The sequence below is a fragment of the Eschrichtius robustus genome, chromosome 21 (genome assembly GCF_028021215.1).
Source record: "Eschrichtius robustus isolate mEscRob2 chromosome 21, mEscRob2.pri, whole genome shotgun sequence".
Classification (NCBI taxonomy): domain Eukaryota; kingdom Metazoa; phylum Chordata; class Mammalia; order Artiodactyla; family Eschrichtiidae; genus Eschrichtius; species Eschrichtius robustus.
The window spans coordinates 19045815-19071770 of record NC_090844.1 but is presented as its reverse complement, the minus strand read 5'-3'; the positions used below and the strand labels follow the sequence as shown (position 1 = coordinate 19071770).

At 37.0% G+C, this 25956-nt stretch overlaps 1 protein-coding gene across 2 annotated transcripts in view; it reads right to left on the bottom strand.

The window, feature by feature from the left end:
• Positions 1 to 25956, bottom strand: part of MSR1 (macrophage scavenger receptor 1) — a 369659-nt gene that overhangs the window by 59009 nt on the left and 284694 nt on the right. The window contains exon 1 of one of the 2 annotated variants that reach the window (XM_068532056.1): positions 5779 to 5812. The exons of the other annotated variant lie outside the window; for it this stretch is intronic. The gene's annotated coding sequence lies outside the window, so the exon portion shown is untranslated. Of the gene's footprint in view, positions 1 to 5778; positions 5813 to 25956 lie in introns of those variants that run through there. 2 annotated transcript variants of the gene reach the window in all.

Sequence of the window (25956 nt, the reverse complement as noted above, 5' to 3'; positions counted from 1 at the left end):
TGTCCATTAAATATTTTGCTGATTTCCCTTACATCCTGAAATAGAGATTAAGTTCAATTTTTTTTATTAAAGTGAGTTACAAATTTTTTTTTTTTTTTTTTTTTGCTTCATTGTGTCTTCGTTGCTACGTGCAAACATTCTCTAGTTGTGGCGAGCAAGGGCTACTCTTCATTGTGGTGTGCAGGCTTCTCATTGCAGTGGCTTCTCTTATTGTAGAGTGCAGGCTCCAGTAGTTGCAGCACATGGGCTCAGTAGTTGTGGCGGGTGGGCTCTAGCTTGCGCGGGCCTCAGTAGTTGTGGCTTGCGGGCTCTCGAGCGCAGGCTAAGTAGTTGTGGCGCATGGGCTTAGTTGCTCCGCGGCATGTGGGATCTTCCTGGACCAGGGATTAAACCCACGTCCCCTACGTTGGCAAGCGGATTCTTAACCACTGCACCACCAGGGAAGTCCTCAATTTTGTTTCTCTTTAGGCCTCTACACTTTGATCTATCTTTTATGGGCTTTAGATGATAATATACATCTTTTACATTACTGTATTTCAAGCTGTGATTTCTTTGGGTAGATTTATTAAAACTGAAAAAGAAAACCCTCTAATAACTGTCTACAAGTGGATTAGACTAAATGACCATATCTGGGAATTCCCTGGCTGTCCATTGGTTAGGACTCCACACTTCCACTCCAGAGGGCATGGGTTCGATCCCTGGTCGGGGAACTAAGATCCCACATGCTGGGTGGTGCAGCCAACAAATAAATAAATAAATATCTGGGCTATAGTGGTGTAGAGGGCTGAAAGGGAGATGAACACTAAAATCTGTTGAGTGGCATGATGAATGAAAAATATTCCCCTTTGGCTATTCTGGGTGCACCATGAGTTTTGTTTGTTTTCTGGAGCAGTGTATAACAAGGGTTAGTTAATCATGATCTGTATGAAATATCAGTATACTTTTTTCCATTAAAAAAATAGATTAAGTTAATCATAAATGACGTTGTCATAAGATTGCTGGCATTTTCTGTTATTTCTTTCTTTTGTTCTTAGTCTCCATACTTGCTGAGAATCTCATGGTTCCATGGCAGAACCACTACCTGCATCCTGACCAGGCCGATATATCCAGCTCAGATCTCACGTCTCAGAATCAGATTTTTTTTTTTTTTTTTTAATAATACAGCTAGCTACAATGGTGTACTTTCCACATCAACCTAACTTTTCTTTTTCCAGGATTTTTGATGTTGGCATGCCACCCATTTATATCATCTGTTTATTATTATAATCATTCATTATTTTTTTTACTATTTTTTTACTATTTTTTGTGTAGCAAGGCATACGTGACATAATCAGGTGTACGGCAATACAGAATTAATATGGCAGTGCTAGAAAAGCAAGGTCATTCAAACCAGAGGCCAGGACGTTATTCTAGATCACTCTCACCCAAAGACCCGTATCTGGTAGCACAGCAACTCCTGACTTCCTCAAAGCCATTCCTTCCACTCGATCCCAATTTTTAGATTTCAGTTCATTTTTATCTACCCAGCCAGGCATCTTAGATAGTAGCAGTGGGGTAGGCAATTGAGGGGCGAATCCAAGAGGCATTAAGAAGGAGGAGGAAATTCAAAAGAATTGATGAACAAGCATCAAAATGTAGCACTTTAACAAAGACTAGGAGAAAAAAGTCAAACAGTAGAAATTATTTTTCAGGAAAAAATACAGTAGATATAAACAAACACATTTAGTAGGCTAGTAAAGAAAGAATAGCAGTACTAAAAATAAGGAAGAAACTTTGACACTATGGTAGAACAGGAAGTCAGGGTCAGGGAAAAAAGAAAAGAATGTCAAGACATGCAGGTCACCCATAACCTGCCACACGGAATTTGAGCTGTATGACTTGTATGGTAGAGGCAGAAGCAGATGCTGAGAGATCAAGAAGCAGTAAATGTATAAAAATGAAATGCCTTGAGTGTATACTGGAAATCTAGTCATGTTCATGCTTTTCTGTTGAGAAGAGATGCTGAAGATAGTACTGAGGTAGTACACGGAGGACAGGGTTATTTTTTCCTGCTTGTTCTTCTCATCTCCCAAACTATTAACACCAGAGTGTACCTGGTCTCAGTTCTTGTCCTCTTTTTATCTTTATTCACTCCCTCGGTGAGCTCACTAGTCTCATTGCTTTAGATACAATCTATACGGCTGATGACTGTCCATCTTCATCTCCCACCCAGGCCACTCCTTTTAACTCCAGACCTGGATATGCATCTCCCTAACAACACTACCGTCTGGGTTTCTAATATGGCCCAAACCTAGGGGTCTCCTTGTCATCCACTTTCTGTCATCCTCCACATCCAATCTACCATCAGATCTTGCTGGTCTGATTTCAAACCCTAAGCAGAAACTGACTGCTTCTCGTCACCTCCCCTCCCGCCATCCTGGCTTAAGCCCCATCATCTTTCTCACCTGGACGATTTTAATAGCTCCCTACGTGGTCTCTCAGCTTCATTCAGTTCCTTCCATTTTACTTTCCACACAGCCTCTAGAATGTTCCTCTGAAAAAAGTAAGTCAGACCATATCACTCCTCTGCTCAAAACATGTGAACACTCTCTCATCTCACGCGGGTCCTGACTAAAAGCTCACTAGCTCAGACAGACCATTCTCCAGCGTCAGATTTAAAATGGCAGCCTACCTCTTTCACTTCCTCTTCTCCTTCCTGCCTTGATTTCCAGCCCCAAACTTACCACCGTCTAACATGAAATACATTTCCCTTGTTTATCTTGTCTATTGTCTGTCTCTTTTTGTCCAAGTTAGATCCATGATTCAGGAGTTTTCATCTCTTTGGTTCAATGACTAGAGAGTTCCTGCCACTTAGCATGTGTTCATCACTAGGAGAAATTCCATGAATAAATGAAAGACAAAATATTTTGCAAGATGACTGGATTTTATAACTGGGGTTATGCCTCAAGAAAAGTCTGCATTTCACTAATGCAGAAATGTAAAAAATTCTGCTACACTTTGGGAAATAAAAGGTTTTTCTCTGAATTGTGTGTAAATAGGAAACTGAAACAAAAAATCTCACCAAGGTTCCCACTTTTGCCTCAAAGGCACTCGTGAGACTTACCAGATTCCTTCAGTTCCTTACTCTATCAGTATAAATTTTTTAGTAATGTTAGAGAATATACACATGTGAGGTTTTGTTATCAGCCAGTGAACAATTCACATAATCCAAGTGTGCCTTTAAATGCCTTTTCCAAAGTTAAGAGAAAAAGTAACTTCACATAAAGTTATTCCTAACAAATGTCAATGCACTGACAAAGAATTATGAAATCGTTTGAGTTTGTATAGTCTACTGAAAGCATGTTCTCATGAGAAGTGAAACACATCTCTGCACTATCAGCTTTTCATGAAGTGGGTGAAAAGTTTAGAGAAGCTACAACAGGAAAAACAATGAAAGAATTTCAGTGTTTTTCTGTTTGAAAACACACTCTTCTTTTTTCCCGTTTTTATTATAAAAACATTATAACACTACTAAAGATAAGTTGGGACAAAACTTCTATCATCCCATCACCCTAATAGAAGAAAAACATGGAGTGTATCCATGTTACAAATTGATACCATAGTGTACATTATCATTTGGTCTTATGCATTTCCCTTAAAATCATATCAATAACTTTATACTTTGAACTATTTCTTCAAATTTAAAATGATGGGCTACATAATAATTCATCAAATATATGTATCTTATTTATGCAGCCATTTTCCTATAAATCTTTTTAAAAAAATGTTCCCTGTTCTTTGGAGGGCAATGTTTAACTAATATAGATGATGACGCTGTAAATATTTTCATAACTTAGCTTTCTTCTTTCGAAATGTTTCTTTAGGATAATTCACTATATGTTGAACTACCAGGTGACAGGAAGACTATCTCAAACTTCTTAGTATCTACTGTCTGACTGCTCTTTAAAAAGATCGTACACATTTACAAAGATTCCAGTCACTTATGTTTGAAACCAAATTCACCACTATTCAATAACAATGTTTATTTTAGAATTATTTAGATTTTAGTAAGAGTTAAATGATACCTTAAGGTGGCTTTCATTTGCATTTTTTTACTTTTAGTGTGGAAAGACTATTTCCATGTAATTTTTTACTATTTATTTTTCTTCTTGAGTTTTTATTTATTCATATCAATTGCTCATACATTCCCCAGGGTATCTTTCTTTACAGAGATATGAAAAAACTCTTTTACGTAATATAATTTAATGCACATTCCTTCTTCTAAGACTATGTCTTATTTGAATTTATCCTCCAACTCTCAATGTTAATTTCACCGTTAAGATTTGGGGTAAATAATAACTTTGTAATCTTATTATTTAAAGACAAAAACTCTGATTTTGTGAACAGTTAAAAACCCACATGAAGTGAACATAAAGTTAACATGTTTGTGAAACCAGTAGCTCTACACTTACAGAACACATCCATAAGAGGGATTAAGGTAAGGCCTGGAAACATCCATATTGTCCCTGATGCTACTCATATTCATCCTCTGTAGTGAAGGAGAAAGAGCTTCAATTCTTTAATGTGAGGTCTAGATTTGAATGTTGGCTGTGTCCTTTCCTTGCTATGTGATCTTTGGCAAATATTTTAATTTATTTGATTGCAGATTCTTTATATATATACATATATATATACACACATACACATGACTATATATATATAACCATATATATGGTTATAATATCAATTTAAAGAATTATTATGAGGATTAAAAATAATTTTTGTAAATTGTCTGGTACATAGACAGCCACCAATAACTGAATCACCATTATTTTAAAACACCAATTTTTTTTTTTAACATGAACTCTTCTTATTTTATCCTCACAGCAGCACCATGAGGTGTTTTCTCTATTTTACAGGTTGGGAAACCAAGAGCTGAAACACTGAAGTACCTAGTTAACGTAACATAACTAGGGAGAGGGTGAGCTGGGGCCTGAAGGTAGGCAGTGTACTACCAGAACAACAGCTCCTAAACCCTGTGTAAAACATTTATAATCTCACTTTTATGACTTTTCTATCAGTATTCTCACATTGCCAATGAGAAGCCTAACCCCCATTTTTTATGTCGTGTAAATCTTAATCATTCTTCAAGATGAACTTAGATTCTAACACCTGCATGAAGATTTTTCTTTCTCCTCTTGAAGTAGTTGTGGCCTCTCCTGTATCCCCACGGTAGTTATATAGAGCACTTTCACACCCTTACAGTGCCCAAATTATATTATGCCAATTTGCCTTAGATCATGATCTTCCTGAAGACAGAGACTGTATTTTATTTTTCGTATCCTTTCCCTATATCTAGTTCAGGGAAGTGCACATAATCGATGCCCAACCAAGATTTGCTATATGAGCAGTAAAGACAATATGAAGTATCAAAGTCAAAAGTATTATGTAAAAACTAAGAAGATGAGACTAATTAAAATATACTTAGTCATATTTTGAATAAAGTCAACAATTTTTAATAAAATGTGCACAATTATATGCCAAAAATCTCTTGCTAGTTCAGGACACATATACATTTTTCACCCACAGAAAATCTAGCAGAAATCTCTATCACTGAAACAATCAAATCAAATAATTAGGGATAGGATAAAAAAATTCTACCACAAATTATTGATCACATATGTATATATCTCTCACATATCACATACACACATACGTTTAGACACACACAAACACACAGAGTAGACACATACACTCAATAGAAGCAATTTGGGAAAAGCATAAGTAAACTTCTTTTACCGTGTGTCCTAAAGACGGCAGCACTGATTTATCCACTTCCCTCTCTTAACAATTGAAACCTAAAACCTTTATCACATAATATTTCAGCAGGGCACATGAAGAAAGGAAATGACACATTAGTATGTTGGAAATCTTTCTTAACAATGTATTTCAATAGTACTCTCCTCAGTGCACAAGTGTGCAAAATCTAAATTTGTCAGATAACTCATTCCTCTTCCCATCTAGGACTTCACAAAAGAAAAAGAGAAGTAAAATGAAAAAGAAACGGAGTTATTGTAACAGGGTACATAATGTATGGCGGACTGATCTTTTCCTTTTTATAAGATATGTCTGCCTTCTATAACATTCTCATTATTATTTATCTTCTATTAATCTCATTATCTTCCACTAATTCTCATGATCTCTTTCGTACTATATAACCTTGAGGGAAGACTCCATGTTTAAGTGATTTGTTTTTCTTAATCCTTTTCCCTATATCCCTTATCTCTAGCTTCAGACACAAAACACAGGAGGAAAGGATTCCTACTAAGGAAAAGTAGTAATCCCATACTGCTCACTTCAGCTCTGTCTATAGTGATGTTAGCATTATCTATCGATCTCTTTTGAGCACCTAAAAAGTTACTTATTTCCCCAAGAGTATAATACAGGAAAGGGGTCTCAGGCATGGAATCGGAGCAAAGGAATGACCTTCATCTTCTACCCCTGTCAGAGTTTTACGCTTTTAATCTCATTTGTTTAATCACATTCAAGTTCCAGTAGGACACGTATAATAAAAAACACACAACATTACATGCATGAGCTAATTTTTAGATCGATTCTTTTGGGGGAAGGTGTTTAATTTATATTCCATGGATACTTCTTGGTGCTCCAAACAGGGAGGGATCCTACTTTCTACCAAAAGATGGTCAAAATGACCTTGCCTTGCCCATGGGCACCACAGAACACTACCCCCCCCCCAGGAGATAACATGCCTGGTAGAGAGAATGCAGGAAGAGTGCAAAGTGCTTGAGAGAAAGAAAGTAGCAGTGTCCCACAGCCATTCTCATTACTGCAAAGGCTAACAACAGTAGTAACAAAGGTGTTGAAGCTGGCAGCACAAATGCTGGCCAGGCAGCTTTAGACAAGTGTAGGATCACAGACGTGGACCCAAGCTGGACCAGCATGAAGGCTATTCCTTACCCACACTAGTTCACCAAATTCTTCGTGAAGAGGAACTGGAGACTAACATCAGAACTCACACTCTTTCCTTTATAACTGTTTCTATATACATCTTATTATAGACTATGGTCCTTTGGGGGTCTTTAAAAGACAAAAATCTAAAGCTTAAGAACCCCTAGGTATATTGCTAAATTTGGATAGCCCTGTCAATATTACATGATTAGAAAAGTCAGACTCTGGAAATAACAAGCGAAGCCACCAGCTTTCTACCCTAATGAGGTTCATTTCTGCTAGAGTGGGCTCTATTTCAAGGATGTATCTATAATATTGTTATGTATATATCTTTATTTCCACAATGCTAACCACTTCTCTATTTGATTACTTCCACATTCTTCCGTCAACCTAATCACTCATTTAAAACAAAAAAATCTGTGTGTATAGAATATCATATAATGTATTATATATTATATGATATTATCTATTAGGTCTTACTCTCTGTAAGATACCTTACCAGGCAACCAGGTAGAAAACGTTCAGGTCAAGCTAATGATTCATGGAAAGAACAGAGGGAGGGAATGGATTTTTACATCCATTGATTCATTTGAATTCACAGCAACTTTGTCAGGTCATTTTCCTGATTAAGAAACTGAGGCTTAGATATTAAGTAAACTTGTCAAGATCATAGAGCTATGAGTCACCAGGGCTGGTATTCAAACCCAATTAAGTATGATTTCAAAACTTGGCCAAACACATTTTTCTCAGTCTGAGATCAGTGTGTGTATTATCAGGGGCCGTTAGCACAAATGTTATATTGAAAACAAACTACAAACATGGGCATATTCCAGATCATCAGAATCGCTGCTTTATCATCAGTTACTGCTGTGGGATTCCATGACTTCGTTTTTGTTGCTTATGGACATATTTGTCTAGATTAAAGACTATATAACATTTTGCCCAATGTTCAAATAAAGTTTCATGGTTAAATAAAGAAATGGGTTGGAAGAATTGACTTGAGTCTCTCAGCGCTCATTGTGGTAGAAGAATGCAAACTGAACTCAAAGGAAGATAACATTTTATACTCATAAAGTGATACTTTTGAATGTCTAAAATTGCAACAGGTCATTAGTTACAAGGTACATGATACCATATATTTACATGATAAATCTGCACAAAGATAATATTTTTTCCTATTCTGGACTCAAAGTAATAGATAGTAATTCTTACTATCTACTTACTGTTTTAATAATTAAAAGTTTTAATAATGTTGCATTGGACACATCTCTCCATGTGAATATAAAGCCTTTATACAACTATTAAAAGATACCTCATCAAAACTGGCATTGAAAAATTGCATCCTAGCAGAGCTTTTGATTGATGATCATAAGAAAAACTTTGATGTTATCAGTATCATTTTATATAACTTTATATGAACAGAAGTTTCCTGCCAAAGTATTATTGAAGTTAAAATACATAAACAGACTAAGTACAGAATCAGAACTAAGTGTATCTTCCTTCTGCTAAGCCTATGAAAAATGTTTTGGTTCACCCACAGGATCCTAAAGTGACACAGTTGATTAAAGTTTCAGCATTTTTGTAGGGTTTTTTAACTTAATTTACAAATGCATTATATTTGTAAAATATATTTGTAGCCAAAAGTTGGTTAGAACTAGAGACCTATGGAATTTAGGTCTAAATTTATGTTTCTATGTTTTAACATATAATTATAAAATAATATAATCCACACTCAGTGAGGTAGAGGGACTAAAATACTTACTTTCCTTGGAGAAACGCACTTTACCATACTGTTTCAAAAACCATACGGTTTTTAAAAGAAAGTGCAGGGCTTCCCTGGTGGCGCAGTGGTTGAGAATCTGCCTGCCAATGCAGGGGACGCGGGTTCGAGCCCTGGCCTGGGGAGATCCCACATGCCGCGGAGCAACTGGGCCCGTGAGCCGCAACTACTGAGCCTGCGCGTCTGGAGCCTGTGCCCCGCAACAAGAGAGGCCGAGACAGTGAGAGGCCCGCGCACCGCGATGAAGAGTGGCCCCCGCTCGCCGCAACTGGAGAAAGCCCTCGCGCAGAAACGAAGACCGAACACGGCCAAAAATAAATAAATAAATAATGTGAAACCTTGGGAAAAAAAAAAAAAAAGAAAGTGCAGATATGTAAGTCCCTACAATAAGAAACAAACCGGAACACACTGAAAATCAGTGACTCCTCCTGGAGCTGGCAGAGAATTGAGGTCTCAGGGCAAACTTTGGAGAGGTAAACACAAAACCTCACAGCTGAGTTCCGCTTACCTGGAGCAGAGCTGCTAGAATCCTAACCCAGCGAGAACACTTACGTTGTAATTTGGACGAACTGCTGGAGGCTGAGTGAGGAGGGCCAGTGTGAGAGTGAGGGACTCCCGGGGACGCAGTCTCAGGGGGGAACCCCAAACGTCCTGGGCTTTATCCCCAGGAACCCCAGCAGGTTCTTACAGCGAAGAGCCAAGAAAACTCGAAAACTCAACTGGCGCCTCTGGCAGAGGACGGGGAAAGTAACCAGTTTAAAATGTCCCTCCTCCCCAGGAGCATTCTCCATATTAAAGGCTTACTCTCCAGGGAAAGGCCTTCACCGGGCCTTTATCATCTCACCTGGGCCGCTGACGGCCAGTTACCCTCCTCCAGCTTCCTCCCCGCCCTACTGAAGGGGGAGGGGGAGGAGCTAAGAAACCCTTGGGGAGGAGCTAAGAAACCCTTGGGAAGGTCACGGTCGGGGACAGGGCCCAGTGAAAGACTGGGATTTAATCAGTTATAGAACACTTTCCCTCCCCATACCTTACCGCCTCTTGGGCTCCAGTAGGATAAGAGTGGATTACAGCTGAAAGACCTGCAAAGTTCTTTTTTTAAGGGAAGTTTGTAGGGAAACCCCCAAACTACAGAGGAGACAGAAACAGACACTGGAGGAAATTTTAGCCTCTGACAGCTCCAGCTCCAGCAAATATTAAACACAGCCCAACTCCTAGCGAAGTTACCATAAAACCTCACACTAACATGCTGTTTACCTCAGTTCCTATACCTGACCTGACATATCCACTCCAGTTTTCAACAAAAGACATGCTGCAAGTCAAGAAAGTGTGTGCCAGCCCTAAAAGTCACCGGTTCCTTGGATAGTTAGGGAAGTGGTGAGGGGTAAGGGGGGGTAGAGTATGTACAAAATACTAGTGACTAATTTCCCTCAAGCAACATTAAGAAATCACTCCTTCCTCGTGATTCATGTCTTATTAAAGAGACACAAAAATGCCAGTTAAGAAAAAAGTGATTGTGATATTTTTAAGTGATATCTTTAAAACATGAATGACCTGAATTTAGGGAAGTTTGGCTTCAGAGTGACAGACCCATGTAGTTTAAATAAGCTTAAATGTGGTAAAAGTGTCAATTTAAGTTTGAGCAAAATTCATTAAGCAAATTCTTCCTCTTTTTCTATTTTTTTTTTGCCACACCACACGGCTGGTGGAATTTTACTAACCAGGGATGAAACCTGGACCCTCAGCAGTGAGAGCCTGGAGTCCTAACCACTGGACCACCAGGGAATTCCCTCCTTAAGTAAATTGTTATCCAGAAGTCTCCTGGAATCATTATGAGATGTCAGCCTAGGGTCTCAAAAGAGAACAGAACTTTCTACCACAGCTAAGAGAATTGCAGCAAACTGAGTATCACTCACTTTATAGCAACTTCACATGCGCCATACTCTTTCCTACTCATAGCAAAAAATTCTTCATTTTAAAATGAGAGAACTTAAAGACTCTTCAAAAAATTTATCGAGGGACACCTGGCCGGTGACAGAGCATGAACTAGAATCTATATTCTATGATGTTCTTTCCACTATGCCACTTGGGTCCTTAGTTTTCATGAACGCACATAATTACTCATCTCTACATCTCCATTTTCTCCCATATCTTCAGAAGCTATGGCTGATGATTTCCAGGAGCGCTTCCAAAGCTCAGATCTTTTGCTGTTTGATCTGCCTCCATCAGCTTTCAGAGAATAAAGGGCTCTCTCTCTGATTTCCAGATCTCTTGAAAACACTACTCCTTAGCCGACTCGAACCAGGAATCGTCTGGGGAAGGTGATTCTGAGCAATGTAGTTCCTGGCATCTCCCGTGGGGCACAGGAAAGACAGTAAAAGTGTAGTGAGGCAAAAAGCAATAGTGGATGTCTATGTAGTCTGACAACTCAGAAAAGGACACTTACCATCCAAAGAGAGAGTGGAAACTGAATTGCTGAAAAGGGGGAAAGACAGTCTTGGGTGCAGAACACAGTGCATCCAAATGCCTGAAAAAGACAGGAACATGAAGAGTGTCAAAGACCAGAGCAAGGCCAGTGTGGCCGGGGTAAAAATGGAAAAAGTGGCTAGCAAGGTTCCAGCTAAGGCTGAGCGTTGGGTAGGTGGCCATGAACTGAGGAGTTTTTCTTTATCTTAAGAGCAGTGGATGGACTTCCCTGGTGGTGCAGTGGTTAAGAATCTGCCTGCCAATGCAGGGAACACGGGTTCGAGCCCTGGTCTGGGAAGATCCCACGTGCCGCGGAGCAACTAAGCCCATGCGCCACAACTACTGAGCCTGCGCTCTAGAGCCCACGAGCCACAAGTACTGAGTCCACATGCCACAACTACTGAGCCTGCGCTCTAGAGCCCACGAGCCACAAGTACTGAGTCCACGTGCCACAACTACTGAGACTGCACTCTAGTGCCCGCGGGCCACAACTACTAAGCCCACGTGCCACAACTACTGAAGCCCACGTGCCCTAGAGCCCATGCTCCGCAACAAGAGAAACCAACGCAATGAGAAGCCCGCGCACCGCAACGAGGAGTAGCCCCCGCTCGCCGCAACTAGAGAAAGCCCGCACTCAGCAACAAAGACCCAATGCAGCCAAAAAAAATAAATGAAAAAAAAACCAAACAGCAGTGGAAAGACATTAATGATTTTGAAGTGGGATGAATGAGACATATTTGGATTTTAAAAGTTGACTGAGTGCAACGTGGAGAACAAATTGGATGTGGGCAGTGTGGTTGAGTGCAAGTCGACTAGTTAGGAAATTACTGCAATGGTGTTGGGGAAAGTTGATGGCAGCTTGGACTTGGGTGGTGTCAGTGGTAAAGGGGAGAAGTGGAGAGAGATATTAAAAGGCAAATTTAATGGGACTTGATAATGGATTTGATGGTGAGAGATGGTGGGCTTAAATTTTTCTCATTTACTACTCCAGATCCACTCTCCACCTTTCTCTACCTTTCTATTTTCCCCAAGAGGTTGACCTTTTGGACTGAAACACATAGCTCTCTTGATCTCTGGCTTCTGATGAGGTCTGGCAAATGGGCAGCCCAGCAAGAGATTTGTGAAAGGAAGGAGAGTTGGTTCTTCATGTTAATTGTCTAGAAATGAAATAAATACTTATTATCTGGGGATGTTGGTGGTCTCTTAAGGGCTACTTGACCTATATAAGCAGAAAATGTCTGGGTCTGTTAGGCAGAAACCTACCTCTCGTTACTGTGGAGATTTCATTATCATACCCATTTCCAGAACTGTGATAGCTAAAAAATCCACTAGTGTTTAAGAATAACCCATGGCTGGTGATAGGACTTAGGGTTGGTAGAATAATGTCCTCCCCCAGAAAGCTATCCACATCCTAATTCCCAGAAGAATGTTATGTTACAAGGCAAAGGGGAATTAAGTTTGCACATGGATTTAAGGTTGCTAATCAGCTGACTTAGGGAAATTATTCTGGAATTATCTGAGTGGGTCCAAGGTAATAACCAGGATCCATAAAAGTAGAAGAGGGAGGCAGAAGAAGGGGGTCAGAGGAAAAAGTTTCCAGTTTTGATGATGGAGGAAAAAGGCCACAGGCTAAAGCCTGTGAGTGCCCTCTAGAGGCTGTAAAAGGCAAGAACATAGATGTTCCCTTAAAGTGTTGAGAAAGTATATGCAGCCCTGATGACAACTTAATTTTAGCCCAGTGAGATCCATTTTGGACATCGAACCTAGAGAACTGTAAGAAAATAAACTTGTATGCTTTTTAAGCCACTAAATTTGTTAATATGTTATCGCAGCAGTAGAAAACTAACCCAGGACTGTTTGTTTGTTTGAGCTGCCATAATAAAACACCACGTTAGATAGACAGGGTGGCTCAAACAATAGAAATTTATCTTTCACAGCTCTGGAGGCTGAGGTCCAAGATGAGGTTGTCAGCAGGTTTGGTTTCCCCTGAGGCCTCTCTCCTTGGCTTGCACACGGCTGCCCTTTTGCTTCTCCTTTACATGGCTGTCCCCTGATGCTCACGTTCCCCTGGTGTCTTTCATTCAAGTTTCTTCTTCTTATAAGGACACTAGTCATATTGGATTAAGGCCTCATTTTACCTTAATCACCATTTTCACGGCCGGATTTCCAAATACAGCCACATTCTCAGGAACTAGGGGTTAGGACTTCAATATATGAATTTGGGGAGAACACTATTCTGTTTATTAACAAAGACTATATCGTAAACCTCCCTTGATGCCCTCTCCAGAGGTTACTAAGGCAATAAACCAAGGTGATTCACTGGTGTCTGTTAAATAGAGACTCAAAGCTCATGCCGTTCTTGGCCCAAGTCCATTTCACAGTGGATCCTAAGGGACTACAGACCCATCCTATGGTTATTTCTCCAGTCACAAATGTGTATTGAGAATAGATATATTTAACAATTGGACGAATGCACATTGGTTCCTTGATCTATGGAGCAAAAACTCTTATGGTGGAAAGGGTCAAATAGCAGCTAATGAAACTTCCCCCTCCCTATCAGGATAGTAATCCAAAAGCTTTCCTGCATCACTAGGAAAACTCTTTTGAGATCAGGGCACAATCAAATATTAATGTCACAAAGCTGTGATTCTGGGTAAATGATATATGAGTGAAACTTTCAGAAGGGGCAAGAGTGTGAAAACACTCATTTCCGGTGTAAATGTCCACTAGAGGGCACCCACTGTGGAGACCGAATAATCTGACTGACAAAATGACTTCCTCTGGTGAAAGCCAGCCAGTTTTCCGCCCCCCGTTAGTACATGTACAAGTCATATTGCAAAAGAGATGAAAGCGACTCCTGAGCTGAACAGCACGGGCTTCCTCTCAACAAGGATGATCTGGATATTGCGAATGAGTTTCCAATATTTCAACAGCAGAGGCAGATACTAAAACCTAATCTGGCCTCTTCCAGGGAAGAATGTTTAATCCTCACTGGAATAAACACTTGCTTAGGATGTGGATTTGCTTTTCCTGCTTTCAGTGCTTTCCCCAGCACCAGTTAACAGATACACTGAATCCCTTATTCAACACTGATGTATTCTACACAAGATTTTTTCTGGCCAAGGCACATATTTTATAAATGGTTCCAACTTCAAAGGCTTCAGGAATGGGTTCTGATTGGTTATATTTGACCATTCATTTCCCCCTAGAGGTGGGGTTTTATAAGAATGCCAGCTCTCTCACAAAAAAAGTGGTTGGATTAGGATAAGAAATATGTCTCAGAAGAGGCATTGGTGGTGGAGGAATATCCTAGCATTAATTTTCTGTTCTCTTAAATTTCTTATTTATCATAGTGTTGTTTGACTTTTCACCTATTTGTCCTATTTTTCAAACAGAATAAGAACATGCATATTCTCAGTATATTTTTAATTAAAATGTTAATTAAAATACCTTACAATAATACTTTCTTTTTTTAATGTTGATTAACTTTTTATTTTATTTTGTTTTATTTTATTATTATTATTATTTTTTGGCTGTGCTGCACGATATGTGGGATCTTAGTTTCCTGACCAGGGATCGAACCCATGTCCCGGCAGTGGAAGTGTGGAGTCCTAAGCTCTGGGCTGCCAGGGAATTCCCACAATAATACATTCTTTAGGACACATATTGTTACTTTTTTTTTTTTCGGTCTCACACCTAGTAGGCCCTTAATACTTTTTTTGAATGGACAAAAATTGAAAGAAATATTACACAGGTTATCTCATATCATTCCTTACAATGACCTTACATTCTAGACAGAATAATATTATCCCAGTTTAAAACTGAGAAAACAAAGGCTCAGAGAAGATAATTTCCTTAGCCAAAACCATCAGGATAGTAAATGACTGAGTTTGAATTAGAACCCAAATTGTTTGTTAACTGATCATCCTTTGCAACACTGTACTACCTGTGAATATGATAATGATGACTGAAATGGGTCCAAAAAGTTTGACTAAAGAGCATTAGAAACCCTTTTGGTTGCTAGTAAATCCCCCACTGTGAGTATATATTATCTTCTGGGGAGCCAGGGTCCACAAGGCTGCAAGTTCAAGAAAGTTTCTCTTCCTGCCCCTTGATAACTGAAGGCCAGGCCAGTGACTCAATCCTGCCTGAATTATGAGCGTTGAGAAAATAAGACAAAGATTTTAGGATAGGTAGGAAACAATTCATAGCAATGGTGGGAACGAGAGTCCAGAGAAAAGTTTCTTATCAAGGATCCCGTGCGGGTGGTGCTATGAGTAGCATCCTTAACTGAAGGCGGCTTTGGGCCTGCGTGCTTAGCCCACTTTACTTCTCAAGCTGGCCTCTCCAATCCTCCCACTAATTGGACCAGAGGGACCAGAGAGTCTTTAAGTCCTTTTTTTTGCTGCTTACATTAGCCAGAGTTCTTACTACTACAATGACGATGATAACCAAATAGAAGCCGATGGAGAGAAACCAGATGGTCTCAAGAATACGGATTATTCTTCTCTGGCTAATCACCATTGTCTAGGACTTTTTTCTTTTCCCCAATTCAGTTGTGAAGAGTTCAAAGTTTAATAGTTTACATGATTCCAATGGTAACTTTATAAATGGAATGCTCTCTCTACTGAATCATGGGCAGTATGAATAAATGAATTCTTACATAAAAATTGGTCATATTCTATTTCTCTTCATTAGATATGTAATATGGAGATAGGCTTTGTGATCTTTAATAAAGACCCACTTAAAAATATGCACTCAATCCTTAGCTACTCAGAGGTAAACACCTTAATTTACCCATATCTAAGATGAAAAGAATAGTTAGAACGTTGTTAATTGGGCTCTGATGCCTGAACAGATCTGAGGGAGTTCTGCAGCTGTCTGCAGGACAGAACATCATCCAAAAGGCACCCAACTAAGGAGAACAATTGACATGATAATGAGGACGAAAGGAAACGGCAACTTTTTATCATCAGTCAAAGTGAAGAAACCCCATAAAAGACAAAAAGCAACACCATCTTCCAAATAATAGTTCAAAGAAGAGGATGATTCAGAAAAATGAAGAAATGGAATTCATATAACCTGCTCAAGATTGCATTTTTCTCTGTAATATAAATGGCAATTGCAGTGCTTAATCTTCAGGCTCCTACTATTTAGATATGAATACAAATTATCTTAAGAAAATTCCTTTGCAAGGCAAAAGGTTTTTTTAATTTAAATGAGTCCTTTTCCATCTGTCATAATGCTTACAACAAGTTTACAGAGACTTCACATTGCACTGATTTAACCAAAGGGAATAGTCTTCCCTGGTTGTTTTTACATCAGATGGAAGAGATTTTGTTCATTTGTTCATTTCATTTTGTTTTTACTGTGGGAGACACTGGCATATCAAATATTCCAGCCTGTCTCCAAAACCTATACCCAAAACACTGTATTTCTTACATTTCAAAATACCTACTAGCTGAGGCAGATTAAGGAGATTGTTAGAAAATTGGTTACTGAGATTATTATGTCTCAGAATAAACTCTTTGCATCCAAATCACTTGCTATATTCATACAACATAGGAAAAAACAAGCAAGATGAGGTCTTCAAAGATAGAGTATAAATCAGCTAGTAAAAAACTATTCAATAAAGAAACACTGTGTTATTTATTTAAGAAACCCATGATAGAATCCTCATTGTTCCTGGGAACATGAACTAAACATTTTTAATTTCTTACGATAATTTACTTATTATTATATACAAGATTCTTATTTTAAGAGCATAGAAAGTAAAGTCTGGACACTAAGAATGGCTGCCAAGATTTTGAATCCTGCCCTCTGGAACTTGCTGTGACATCAGGCATGTTATTTTATCTCAGTTTTTCATCAGTAAGCTGATTTTCAAAAAGATCTATTAGAATTGAATAAGTTCATAGTTGTAAAGCACGTATAACAGTGCTTGGCATCTGGTATGTCCTCTGTGAGTATATTGTTACATTGTATACAGTAAATTAAAAGGTTAAAATTGGAAAATGTAAAACCAACATTGAATCTTCTTCATTAATATTACAATACTTTTTCTTAAAACAGCACTCTCTTAGGAAACATTAACTGACTAGCAAAATTCTTTCATCTCTGATAACTCATTTTTAATATTGGCATACTATTTTACCCAGTAAATTCACCTGAGGAGTACACTTCGATGTCAACAAGATGGGTTGTTATATTCTCTATATTCTTATTTACTTCTCTCCTGAATTATTTTTGTCCTTGATAATTCAGCAATTTAAATGAATCATTTAAACCTTAAAATGGTTGGAAAGATTCTTGTTATGTATACCACCATGGTTGATTTGCTCATGAATTCTAGCATTTTCACATCATGGGAAAAAAGTCACAGATTCTAGAGCCAAACTACCTGGCTTCAAATTCCAGATCTACTCTATTTAGCTACGTGATTTGGGGCAAGTTATTTAACCTCACTATGCCACAGTCTTCCTCAACTCTAAAACAGGATGAAGGAGAACGTTATCTCATGCATTTATGGTGAAAATTGAATAAGTTTATATAGCTGTGCTTTCACAGAACAGATAATCATAAGTATTCATTGGTATTATTATAATACCAGTTATAATCGGTATTGTTATAATAGTTCTTGTGACATCGTTATATTTTAATTTTTGTGTCCGTTTTGGGACCCGTGAAATATATACTTTCTGTAATTTTTTGTGGATGTCAATTTCTTTGACATTGTCAATATTTCAAAAAAATGTTTATTGAGGATCTGTTATGAGTTAGCTGCTCTGACAGACATGCAGGTGGAATAAATATAACAATAAAACACTCATGGTGCTTGGGTTTAGAATCTAGAAGGGGCATGTGGAAGGCATTGCTAGGACTCATCAACAGTGAGTTCTCCTTCCCTTCCTGGGTGTTTGGGAGATCAAACTTTCCAGCCCACTTCTGGGGCCATGTGACTATTATGGCAGAAAAAATACGAACAGAGTAACATGAGTCACTTTGGGGCTAAGGCAATGAAAAGTGCAAGTTCAAGCAGAAAGGCATAATAGAATCTTAATATCATAAAGATTATTCAATATCGAATTACACAATATAAAGAAAATGACATGACACCAAAAATAACATGCCATAACATGCATAAAACATAACATACTTAAATAAGTATTGAAAATACTATTTCTTAGTATGATAATTTGTTTGTTAGATTAATAACTTTGTCTCTTTTCAAAGAAAATAAAACACCTTAATTTTAGAGAATTTCACAAAATGTAATTAAAAATAGTTTATAAAATTCCAAACAAAATGAATTTAATAGAACTCTCAGAAATGTTTTGACATCTTTAGAATGGAATCAGTTTCATGATATTCAGATTCTGTGAAAACGAATACCATTTTGTTCATGAATCACAAGAACTTAAATCATATTTTCTGTTATTTACTAAAACAAAAGGAAAATTGTTGAAATGTATGTGCATCTATTTTGAGTCATGGAGTTTAATAAAATAATGTCATTTAAAAAATAGACTTGTTTTTCAAGACATTTGAATCAAATATTTATTAAAACCTGAGTTATCTTATCCTTATACTAAACTATGGCCTGTTTTTATAAATAAAGTTTTATTGGAATGCAGTCATGTCCATTTGTTTACATATTGTCTATGGCTGCTTTTGCTACAACTTCAGAATTAGGCATTTGTGACAGCGAGTGCATATCCCACAAAGCCTAAATTATCTACTATTTGGCCCTTTATGAGAAAGTTTGCTAACCCCTGCTTATAAAGAATTTCTATTAATTTATTTATTTTTAAATATTTTGAATTTCACTCAGGAGTTCAGTCCACCAAAAGAGAGACCTAATGATCTTTAAAGTATTTAGGAGTTTTAAGCAGAAAGGTATTTAATTCAGGGAATAAGGTATCTACAAAATTGTTGAAAGGTTTGAAGGGGCCAAATCTAGGCTGGGGCTATTGGAATGTCTCCCAGACAATTTAGGAGTGAACTCTCAGGGTACCTACTACCTCTGAGGTATCCAAAGGAGGGATCTGGGCCCAAAGAAGAGGACCCAGGACTCTGCCTCTTCAACTGCTTCTCATCCAAAGAGCTGAATAATGAATACCATTCTCCAGAACTTTGCTGCAGGAAAGTTGTACAGTCCCATGTATTTGCTTGTCAGAAGCAAAGGGCAAGGACACCAGGAAGATGGGCTCTATCTCATTGTACTTTCTAATTTGCAAAAGAGTTATTCTAATTAGATAATTTTTACTCAGGCTCAATCTGCAAGGGAGTCTGGAAAATGTGAAATGTAGTTTTTTGTTTGTTTTTTTACTTTCAATATCTTCATCTAGAAGAAGGGTGGAATGGACAGACTTTCAGTGAGCCAATATTGAGAATCCACCTGATCATGTTATAAAAGCAACAATTATGCTTATTAAAATTATTTGATTAGAGGATAAATATTACAGGCTAAGTGAAATAAGTCAGACAGAGACAGACAAATACTGTTTGTTATCACATATGTGGAATCTATGAAATACAGCAAACAGGTGAAGATAACAAAAAAGAAGCAGACTCACAGATAGAACAAACTAGTGGTTACCAGTGGGGAGAGGAAAGTGGGGAGGGGCAATGTAGGGGTAGGGTATTAAGAGGTACAAATTATTAGGTATAAAATAAGCTATAAGGATATATTGTACAACATAGAGAATATAGCCAATATTTTATAATAACTATAAATGGGGTATAACCTTTAAAAATTGTGAATCACTATATTGTTTACCTGTAACATATAATATTGTACATCAACTATATTCAGTTTTTTAAAAAAAAGTTATAGGGCTTTTCAGGTTATCTATTTTCTCCACTGTGAAGCTTGTTAGTTTGTGTCATTTATGATATTTATTTATTCTTTCTAAGTTTTCAAATATATTGTCTTAAAGATATTCATATTATTTCCCACTTATTTTTTAAAGTCTTTAGGACCTTGACTACTAGATATCATGATAGATATTGATAATTTGTGTTTTCCCTTTTTGGTTTTTTTTTTTTTTTTGGTGAGGAAGACTGACGAAGTTACTAGGATTAAGTACTTTTCTTTAGGTATCCAGTGACTTTTTTAAAAAATTGAGGTACAATTGACATATAACAGTATATTAGTTTCAGGTATACAACATAGTGATTCAGTACTTCTATATATTTCAAAATTATCATCACAATAAGTCTAATTAACATGCATCTCCATACAGTTAAAAATTTTTTTTTCTTGTAGTGAGTACTTTTGAGATCCACTTTCTTAGCAACTTTCAAATATGCAATACAGTGTTGTTAATCATACTGTATATTACATCCCCATGACATTTATTTTATAAGTGGAAGTTTGTATCTTTAACCCTCTTCACCCATTTTTTTAATGTGTTTTCCATTTTTATACTGATTAGTCTGGTGAGAGGATTATTCTTTTATTCATCTTCTCAAAGAAAAAACTTTCAGTTTGACTGATTTTTCTCTACTGTTTTCAATTTCATTAATTTCTAGTCTTTTCTTTCCTATTTTTCAGGTTAAGCTTGCCCTTCTTGTTTAATACAATGTTGCCTGCTAAAAATTTATCTCTAATGATGTGGTCTAGCCACATTCTACAAATTGTTGATGGTAGTATTTCCATTTTTATCCAGTTCCAAATATTTCCTAATTTTCCATTAATATTCTCTTTGACCCATGAGTTATACAACAGCATGCTGTTTAATTTCCAAGTATTGGGAATATTAGTGATATTCTTTTTTGTTTGTTTTTTATTCTATTGCTCTCAGAGAACATATTTTTATGGTTTCAGTACTTATAAATTTATTGAGACTTCTTTTATGGTCTCAAGTATCATCTATCTAGGTACATAATCTGTGTGCATTTTAAAAGAATATGTATTCTCCTGTTGTTTGGTGAATTATTCTATAAATGTCAACTAGGTCTAACTGTTGTTCAAATGTTCCTACCAATTTTCTATTTTTTTTGAATTATTGAGAAAGTGATGTTCAAATCCCTATGTTTATAGATTTATCTATTTCTTCTTCCAGATATAAGAGATTTTGCTTCATGTATTTGGTATCTTTTTTTAGATTTTACATATTTATGTTTTTTATGTCCTGAATTGACCATATTATTATGAACAATCTCTCTTAAGCCTGTTACTATTTCTTAAAATTTACTTTTTTGATATTATTCTATCCAGTGTCCACGTGCACACGTGCATGTGTGTGTGTCTGTGTGTACTGACATGGAATATTGTTGTCTATCCTTTAACTTTTAACCTACTAGTGTCTTTGTATGGGCCATCTTCACTTTGAATGATTCTGATATGATTTCTAGTTATCATTGTAAAAGTAACCAGACTGGGACAAGATGAAGCCACTCATGCTAAGACCCACATTAGCAAACCAAAATTTAACTAAGTTTCTATGCTCAGCTCTCGCAGAAAAGGAGGTCTTATGTCAACCAATCAGCAATTGCCTGCTCAGCACAAGTTACCTAACCCAGCTCCAAGACTTCTCTTTGCTCCATGTAAGGAAAGTAATCCAGCTTTAACCAATTGGTAAATGTCCAGTAAACAAGGCAAAGATGCCCACTCTCACCACTTTTGGTTTTTTTTGGTTTGTTTTTTTAAATGTATTTATTTATTTATTTATTTTTGGCTGCGTTGGGTCTTCGTTGCTGCGTGCGGGCTTTTCTCTAGTTGCGGTGAGCAGGGACTACTCTTCATTGCAGTGTGCAGGCTTCTCATCGCGGTGGCTTCTCTTGTTGCAGAGCACAGGCTCTAGGCTCATGGGCTTCAGTAGTTGTGGCACGTGGGCTCTAGAGTGCAGGCTCAGTAGTCGTGGCGCACAGGCTTAGTTGCTCTGTGGCATGTGGGATCTTCCCAGACCAGGGCTCGAACCCATGTCCCCTGCACTGGCAGGCGGATTCTCAACCACTGTGCCACCAGGGAAGCCCACCAATTTTGTTTAACATATTATTAGAAGTCCTAGCTAGAGCAATTAGGCAAGAAAATAAAAAGGCATCTGAATTGAAAAGGAAGAAGTAAAACTACTACTGTTTGGGGGAGAATGGATACATGTATATGTATGCCTGAGTTGCTTTGCTGTGCACCTGAAACCATCACAACATTGTTAATTGGCTATACTCTAATATAAAATAAAAAGTTAAAAAAAAAAACTACTGTTTGCAGATGACATGATATTATAAAGACTCCATCAAAAAATGATTAGAAATAATAAACAAATTCAGTAAAATTACAGGATATAGAATCAATACACAAAAAACTGTTGTATTTCTATACACTAATAGCAAACTATTAGAAAGGGAAATTAAGAAAACAATCCCATTTTAACTGCATGGAAAAGAATAAAATACCTTGGGATAAATTTAATCAGGGAGGTAAAAGACCTATACATTGAAAACTATAAGATGGTAATGAAAAAAATTAAAGATGAAATAAATAAATGGAAAGATATTGTATGCTCATGGATTGGAGGAATCAATATTGTTAAAAAGTCCATACTACCCAAAGCAATCTACAGATTCAATCCAATCCTTATGAAAATTGCAATGGCATTTTTCACAGAAATAGAACAATAATACTAAAGTTTATGTGGAACCACAAAAGGGCCCACATAGCCAAAGCAGTCTTGAGAAAGGAGAACAAAGCCGGAGGCAACATGCATCCTGATTTCAAACTATACTTCAAAATTATAGTAATCAAAACAGTATGGTATTGGCATTAAAAAGACACATAGATCAATGCCACAGAATAGAGAGCCCAGAAATAAACTCACACATATATGGTCAATTAATTTACCATAAAGGAGCTAAGAATATACAATGGGGAAAGGACAGTCTTTTTAATAAATGGTGTTGGAAAAACTGTACTACAGTTACGGCTACATACAAAAGAATGAAACCGGACTACTCTCTTAAACCATACACAAAAATTAACTCAAAATGGATTAAAGATTTAAACATGAGGCCTGAAACCATAAAACCTCTAGAAGATAACATAGGCAGTAATCTCCTAGACATAGGTCTTTGAGATGATTCTTTAAATCTGACCCCAAAAGCAAAAGTAATAAGAGCAAAAATAAATGAGTTGGGATTACAACAAAGCAAAAAACTTCTGCACAGCAAAGGAAACCATCAACAAAATTAAAAGGCAACCTACTGAATGGTGAAAATATTTTCAAATCATGTATTTGATAAGGGGCTAATAACCAAAAATATATGAAGAACTCATGCAACTCAGCAGCAAAAGAACAATCTGATGAAAAAATGGGCAGGTGATTTGGATAGACATTTTTCCAAAGAAGACGTACAGATGGCCAACAGGTACATGAAGAGATACTAATTGTTTGTAACCAGGGAAATTCAAAACAAAACCACAGTATGATATCACCTCACACCTGTTAGAATGGCTATTATCAAAAAGACAAGAAATAACAAGTGTTGGTGAGGATATGGAGAAAAGGGAACCCTTGTGCACTGTTAGTGGGAATGTAAATTGGTGGAGCCACTATGGAAAACAAAATGGAAGTTCTTAAAAAAATTAAAAATAGAACTTCCATATCATCCAGCAATTCCACTTCTGGGTTTTTATCCAAAGAAGACAAAAACAGTAAGTTTTAAAGATATATGCACCCCCACTTTAATTGCAGCATTATTTACAATTTTCAAGACATTGAAGCAACTTAAGTGTCCATTAATGTATGAATAGATAAAGAATATGTGGTATATATATATATATATAGAATGGAATATTATATAGCCATAAAAAGAATGAAATCTTACCATTTATGACAACATGGCTGGACTTCAAAGTCATTATGCTGAGTGAAGTAAGTCAGACAAAGAAAGAAAAATACTGTGGTCTCTTACATACGGAATCTATTAAAAACAAAAAACAAGCATGTAGATACGTAGAACAGATTGGTGGTTGCCAGAGGTGGGTGGTGGCTGGTGGTAGAAATGGGTGAAGGGGAGGGTAATAATAAAAAAAAAATTCATAAAGAAATAGTTCCCAAAATGTTAACAAGTATTATAGCTGACATTCAGAATTTTAAAAAAAATAAATAAAACATAATGGAACTCTTGTGTCTTTTCTTATTAACTAAATTTACTTATCACATTTTCAACTGGCACAGTCCTTTCACTGTCGCACACTACCATTCAAAGTGAGCACTGTCTATATTCCTAAGTGTGTCTTTTTATAAGACGGTGAAATGGTGTTTTATCCAATTGACAGTTTGCACATATTGTGAAAACATAACAGAATTAAGATATGATAATGATAGTCTACATGAAGAAAAATGTTATTTGTAGACAATTTCCTTCTAAAATATCAGACATAATGACAGAAAAAAACCCTCTAAACGCATTGCTCTGATTCATTGAACACTGCCAACAAGATGGTGCCATTGTATAAGTTGTGATCTGAAACAGTGTGATCAAGAAACTAAATACAAACATATCATTTTGAAAATCAAACAATTTATAATTAAATTAAACTGATATAGATTTAATGCCAGATTTAATCAAAGGCATGGTGAATATTCAAATGGAGCAGTTCTCAAAAATGATTTAATTGGAATTCTTTGACACAGTTAAGTTGATTTGCTGAGCCTGCTTTCACATTGTGAGTTCCCTTTATCTATAAGCAATATCAATATTGACAATTTCCCATGGTACCACTATAGCATTTGCTCTGCATTTTGCAGATGTGTGCACATAGGTTAAAAGACAAGTGAGTTTTAATTCCCTAGCTTATGAGATTGCTTTGCCCCCAGCCTGCTTTTATGTCATAGAATTGTAAAGCTCTTTTTAGCATTTCTGTAATCTGAGTCTCTGGTTCACTGTACATTCCTTATACTCCTATTAAAATTTGAAAATAAACTTGAATAGACTAGATCTGATGTTTCTTTATTATAACTGGTTTAGCATTTCTGTTTTGAAATTTATTACAATTTCTAAACGTGTATGGTGCTTTATGTTGTCTAAATTTAAAGAAAAACAAAGACATGTGGCACTATCTGATTTATTCAACATTCTAAACCCCGGTTTGGACATTTAAATTCGTCTAGAAATCATTCTGGAAAATAATAAGGCACATTTTTAGAAAACTATGAGGTGGAAATAGGGCTTGCTCCCTTCCCATTTCTTCCTCCACCCTAATGTGCACATTGACAAAATCATACTAAGTTCATATTAAGTTCAAATAATATTCTATTAGGCTTCTCTTTACTAGAGAGGTATGCTCTTAAAAGTAATGCTTTATTGTACAATATTTGAAATTTCCATTAGATACCTCTTGTGCACCAGTGCACGGTCTGGGTCGCAATTTTTGCTCTGGCTGCTACTGAAGCATCCAGCTCACAGTGGGCTTTACCCACAAACTGGACACCCCTCCAGATTTGTCCAAAGCCCTTACCAGGTACCACTTGTTTCTATCCCAGAGTTTTGCTGATGATGTCACTCTGATACAAGGGTTACCTGGAACCTTGGAGGGTTCTTTAAAGAAGTAAGGTTAGCCTTGACCAACAGGGACAGAAACTGGTGGTGAAATGGTCTTCTTCCTTTCTTCAGGTAGACTACTCTGAGACACTTCATTTAAGTCTCTTCAGGTCTGGGCTTGAGTCTCATAGACATAGCTACAATACTGGGCAACTTGATAAAATATCCTTGTACTGTTTTAACTCCTTCCTTTCTTCTCTTTCCAGGTCTCTTCCTAG